Here is a 6,000-nt window from a genome sequence, read left to right on the forward strand (position 1 = left end):
CTCCCTGTGTATCCCTCAGTATTCCCAAGTTCACACAAGAGAGACACACATGAGTCAGTGATGGTGGAGGAGGTTTGTTCTGAAGAAACTCAGTTATCACAAATATTCTGAAAACAACAGTGGCTTAAACAAAAAGTTTTTCTCCCGAGTTCAGATAGCCCAAGGTAGTCTGGCAGAGGCGGAATTGGTCCATTACAATGTCAGAGACCTCCGCTCCTATCTGTAGTTCTCCAGAGTATCCTTTCCATTTCCACGGTCATCCCATGTACCCGGATGGCTGGTGGAGTCCCAGCCATGCCATTCGCCTTCCAACCAGTAGGAGAGAACATCCCGCTGTGCTTTGGGGACAATTCAGAGATGTTTCACACAGTTCTGTGGCTTGCATCCTCCTGGCCAGCGTGGACTTACATGGCCACTGCTCCCTGAAGGGGAAGCAAAGGAATGAAGCCTTCATCCTGCCTTGTGCCAGCTATTACTGAGGAGGAAGAGGAGGAACTAGTGAGGCTGGATGAGCAGCCCTGCTGCACCCTGTGGGGCTGGACTGAGCCCATGGCACCAAGGTTTGGTGAAGCCAGAAGAGGCAGTCTGGTGAAAGTGCTGGGGACTTGGGCGGGAAGGTTCTTGAGATGGCATTTGACATGAAGAGTTACTCTGGCAAAGGAGGGGACAGAAACCTTCTAGGTTAGGGAGTGTCTTTAAGTGTTTGAGGAATGGCCAGGAGTACAGTGCACAGGGAGCCCTGAGTGCCTGGCTGGGGAGCTAGGTCTTTGCCTTAAAAACAGGTCACTGAAGGGTCTCAGTGGGTTACAAGCTCAGATCTGCATTTGAGAAAGTTTGTCTAGCGGTGGGAGGCTGGCGGGGGCTGCAGCTGTCCTTTCAGGGTAGATGGAAGAAACTGACCTGCTACTGTCACCCAGAGGCATCTTTGGTAGCTAAAACAGAGGATTTCACCTTTCCCCTTTGGGCTTTATTCCTGTTTTATCCTTAGTTCATTATGAAGCACACTTCCCAGGAACAGCCAAGTTTAGCTCATTGCCTGACAATTGAAAAAAGAAATGCAATGAAAAAGACCTTCCTTATTTGTGAGACACCAGTTAAATGTTCAGGGATGGCTCTGCCTTGACCCGAAGGCCAAGGCCTTCCCTTTATCTGACCACCTGGTAAGCATATTATTTCAACCCTGGCTGCAATTAGAATCACCTCCATTAGAATATGGATTCCTGGGCCCTTGGGAGTTTTGAAAAGCTTCCCAGGGGATGAGAGCAGCTAAACACATTTCTCTTCCACACTGAACCTGTCCAGAACTTGGGGATGGAATAAGACAACACAAAAGTCATCGGTTAGTAAGATATTTTAGCCCTTAGCAAAATGCACATGTTAAGGGACTTGCTTATTGCTGACAGTTTCTGCATTAGGTCTAGGAAGAAGAGCCTCCCGTATTGCTAACCAACACATCCCTTTATAGGCTTTTTGCATATGAGCGAGTTTGACTAAATAGAAGAGTGGAAGATTAATGCCAAGGCCAGTTATTCCAACACCAGAACCACAGGCCAGCGGATGAGCCTGTGGGACTGCCCTCAGGCTGGTTGCATCCTAGGCGCTGGTTGGGAGGGGGGAGCAGGGAGGGAGAGGGAATGCACTGTTCGCAGGGACAGAGCTTGTATCTTACAAAGGATCTGAGGTCTGGGTGCAGAAAAAGCTGCCTCTCCAGGGAGTTCCATGAATATGGGTGCCCCCTGGCCACTTCAGTTCAAACATGACATGAGAGAGCCATCCACCAGTGGGGGTGGGCCCTCGGACTTTCAGTGTTATCAGAGTTGAGGTTGCACAGTATTTCCTGACAACAGAAACAGGACCCTGGTCTGTGTAGGCCACTGGGACTCAGGTACATGGTCACTGCTGATAGGGTGAATAGAGGTGCTTGGCTGACTCAATAGCTAGAGCGTGTGACTCTTAATCTTGTGATCATGAGATCGAGCCCCACGTTGGGTGCTGAGATTATTTTAAAAAAAAATAAATGAACTCTTGGTTTTCTTTAAAAAAAAAAAAAAGGTACTGAGCCAGCCTTTCGCAGGACAATCTGCCAGGTGAACAAGAGGTAGCAAACTGCCTCCCTGCCTCCCCCCCAGATATGGTTCCTTTGAACTGCCCTGTATATATTAAAATGTGAATTAATTGCCAACTTGAAAAATCAGAAAGTTTCACATAAATCCAGATTTCTGGTTTCTCAAAAAGTCCCAAGATCTGGCAGCACATTAAATCCTCATTCACATAAGTTGTCTCCCTCCCCGTGAGCCTAACTCTTCGGTTTGCCATGGTCCTCACCTGTCCCACAGGCATCTGAGTTTGCAATGTCTCAAGTGTTCTCTTGGAAGGGAGCTTCGAAGAGTTAGATGGTCCAGAGCCCAGGGGATCCAGGATCAGAAAGCCAGAATGTTATTTTGGATCCATGAACCATGGTAGAATGGACACTAAGGTTTACAAAATGTTAAGCAGTCCCTTAAACTATAATAAACTTGGGGGAGAAATAGGTCTGGACAATGACTGGGACAGTGACAGGGATTTGGGTTTCACCAGCCTCTTCCTCAAGCCAATTCTGGGACCCCAAGCCTATGAGGTATTTACCTTAACAACCAACTCTTGGAATTTATCATCAGTTCTCTTTTTTAGGTACCAAGGAGTGGGTTATAAGAGGTCCTGAATTCCTGAATGGCCGCCTTGCCCTCCACTCTAAATGGCCTCAAATCCTGGTGCCAGAAAAGTGGCTCACATTTGCCCAGCTCTGACCAAGCTGGCCTGGCTTGAGACTGGTGCTAATTAAGCCTGTCTGAGGCTGTGGGGGAAGCATGTTTGAGGAGCACTTGTATTAGGGTGGCTGGTGGTAGAGTGATAGGAACTTCTTTCTTCTCTTACACACTTGAGTATTGCCACAATCTTTAAAAACATTTGAATGACCTCTTAATTAAAAACAATAGGATTGTTTTCACGTAGGGAAGAAATGGGAGACTTATGAACCCAGGGCTGCCTAGCCTGGAGGGTGGGGCTGGTGATCTCCAGCAATATTTAAAAGGACTGCATGGCTGGTCATATACACCTGGAGCTCTCTACTAAGAAACCCCTAACACTGGCCCTAGGTTAGAATTAATCAGTGGCATTAGCCATAATAGACTTGTACTGTGACTGATCTACATTGTGTTGGTAAATCAGTTTTATCAGAAATGTTCCTATGTCTTCAGACCACCGTGCTGAGCAGAAAGTCCCATAGACATGGCAAGAGTCCACATTGTTTTGAAATTTAGATCTCTGGAAATAATGTTAGCTGTCAGATACAATAAGCATACAACCTTCTAACATTGTTTCATTTGACATCAGCAGCTGCACACCTGTGTGCTTTGGGGGCAGTGGGGAACATAAGTGGAGAGCATGCTGTGTTTTGTTAGAGAGCTGAAACAGGCTCCTGTTGCATGAGTCCAGGGGCTCAGGATGCATTTAATAAACAAGGCATTTACCCACCTTGGTCTCTGCCAAGTTTTTGTTTTCCTTTTCCTGGAATGACCAGAAATAAGGGCATGACAACTCCGAGGCAATAAAATTCATTTTTTCCAAATTCAAATCTCTACTAGGCCCATCGTATAACCTGAGTGGGTGGGGGGGATCCCATCGGAATCTCTGGCACCCTGGTGTTGCTGTGTTCCAGGAGGGGATAAGTGAGGGTTGACTGTGATTGGAACATGGGAAGAGGCACAAGAGACAAAAGAAGGGGGCCTTGGGCAAACACAGATTCTGGACTTGCTCCCATGGACTGGTGTTGCTGAGTGTGATTGATACATGGAGGAAAATTTTATTTTTTAATGCTAATACCTATATAGTTAACATGTTTTTGAAAAAATAGAGTTGCTTCAGATGAGGCTAAAGCAGTTTCCTTTACGAATAAACTTTAGTAAGAAAAAGGCATAAATTTAAAGAGAAGTTTTGAATTGACAGCAAGTGCCAGGCGCCATGTTGAGCGAATTTTCTTATTAATTCTCCTGGGCATCCAGCAAGTGGTACTGATATCTCCACTTAACCGTTAAGAAACCTCCTCCAGGTCGCACAACCGGAAAGCTCTGGGATAGGGAACTGACTCCGGGTAGGTCCGTCGGGTCCCAGGCCTGTTCTGCCCACACAAGGCTGGCAACGTTGCATTGCCCAACGTTGACTTTTGCCCAGGGATTCCCGGTCGCTCAACCGCCCACTTGGAGAGGGAGCCCGGCCCGCAGTACGCGCCGAGGCCACCAGGTGGCGCCACGAACCTGGGAAAGCCGCGACGCGTCAGAGGCCACGGGGTCTCCAGGCCAGCCTCGCAGGGCCCTTGGGCGGGGCTGAAGCATTGCGGGAGCGGCCCCAAGGGTGGGGGCGCTTGTTTGTTGGAAAGGGGCTCTGGGACGTAGTCCGCTGCCTCCCTCCCACCGCGGACGCTTAGCTGGGTGGGGATGCAGAAAAGCCTGGGTGCGTTCTCCAAAAGGAGTCTTCAACACAATTTAGAAGTAAATGTGTCAACCTGAAGATTGTTAAGAGAAAAAGGAAAAGCTCTTCACAAGTCTGTGCACCCCTCCAGTACTTTAAGAAACATCAAGAGTCTGAGCACCTGGTGCGGAAGGAGGGGGTGGGGGGTCTTGCTTCCCACCATTCCCACCGCCACCCTCCCCTTGGCTCCGCAACCCCAGGTTGAGATTAGAGCCTGGCTCTGGGGGTCACAGCTGCGCCTCCTCCGTGGGCAGACGGGCCTGGGGGCCTAGCCCCGGGCTGGGTGCTCCCACCCCAGTCGAATCCTCCCCACAGCTCTGCAGAGGCGGTTATTCCCGCTTCACAGGCGGGCCCAAGTGCAGCTAAGGAAGTGGTGGGTTTGGACCCAGGTGTCTCAAGCCGAAGTCATTCCACCACACCGCTTGTGAGTTAGCAATTTAGTATCCGGTGTGAGGCGGCCGAGGGTGGGAGAGCACGGCAGCGGGGAACGTCTATCTGGGGAGGTCGGGGGAGGCTCTGACTGACTGCTGGCTGCAGCTCCCCGGAGCGGCCCTGCAGGCGGGGGGGCCCGGCAGCCCAGCTGACCTGAGGTAGGTAGCACACGGCACGTTCTGGAACCCCGGACTGCTCTGGGAGGCTGGAACCTGAAGGGCGCAGTCCGTAGGGGCCGCAGCTGCCGCGGAGGGGTTCAGGGCCAGATCACGAAAGGCCTTGGATGCCGTGCCAAGGAGCTGAGAATGCTCCATAATGGAGAGTTGAACAAATGGTTTTTTGTTTTATTTTGGTTTTGGCAGGGTAAGAGCTTGCCCTTTATAAAGATCAGTGGTTTGAAAAAATCCAGTTTTTAGCAAGCAGATCGCCTTTTGAAGATGAAATATCATATGGAGCATAGACTTCAAAATCAGAGCAAAGTGTAACTGCTGGAGCCTCTGGGCAGGAGGGAGAGGGGTGGCACCCCTTGGGAAAGCCGCTCGTCACCCCAGAATGGGATGCGCCAGGGAAACTTTAAGATTTCATCTTCCCCTTCCAAAGAAACGGAAGTCCAGAGAGGTGCTGTGATGCCCCAGGTCTCCTGCCTTCCAGTCCGCCCCCTTGCATACCCCCAGTACCCTACTCTAGGTGTGGCTGGCGAGCACCTTCAACTTCTGGTCTTGTAGAGGTCTGGGAAGAGCCAGAAGCCCACGGGGTGAGCCCCCTTCCTCTTCTCCACCAAGGCAATCCTTTCTGCCTGGGTTGCTTTAAAAAGTGCATACCAATGCCTCTGGACCCGGTAAGGCAGCTTCGCAGATCTTGGAGTTCTTCTCCCCCAGTTCCTCATTTTATAGATGAAGATGGTGAAATCCAGAGAGTTTGAGTGACTCTCCCCAGGATCGCAGCTAGAGGTGGCAGAGCTGGGCCTGGTGTCCAGGTGGAAATAGGAACGGTTCACCTGTTCTTTCAGCGAGGCCACACCCTGGGCCACTGGAGGGTGGGGGGCAGCTCACAGCCTGTGGA

This window comes from Hyaena hyaena, unplaced genomic scaffold, assembly GCF_003009895.1.
Source record: "Hyaena hyaena isolate Hyena2069 unplaced genomic scaffold, ASM300989v1 scaffold_894, whole genome shotgun sequence".
Taxonomy (NCBI): Eukaryota; Metazoa; Chordata; class Mammalia; order Carnivora; family Hyaenidae; genus Hyaena; species Hyaena hyaena.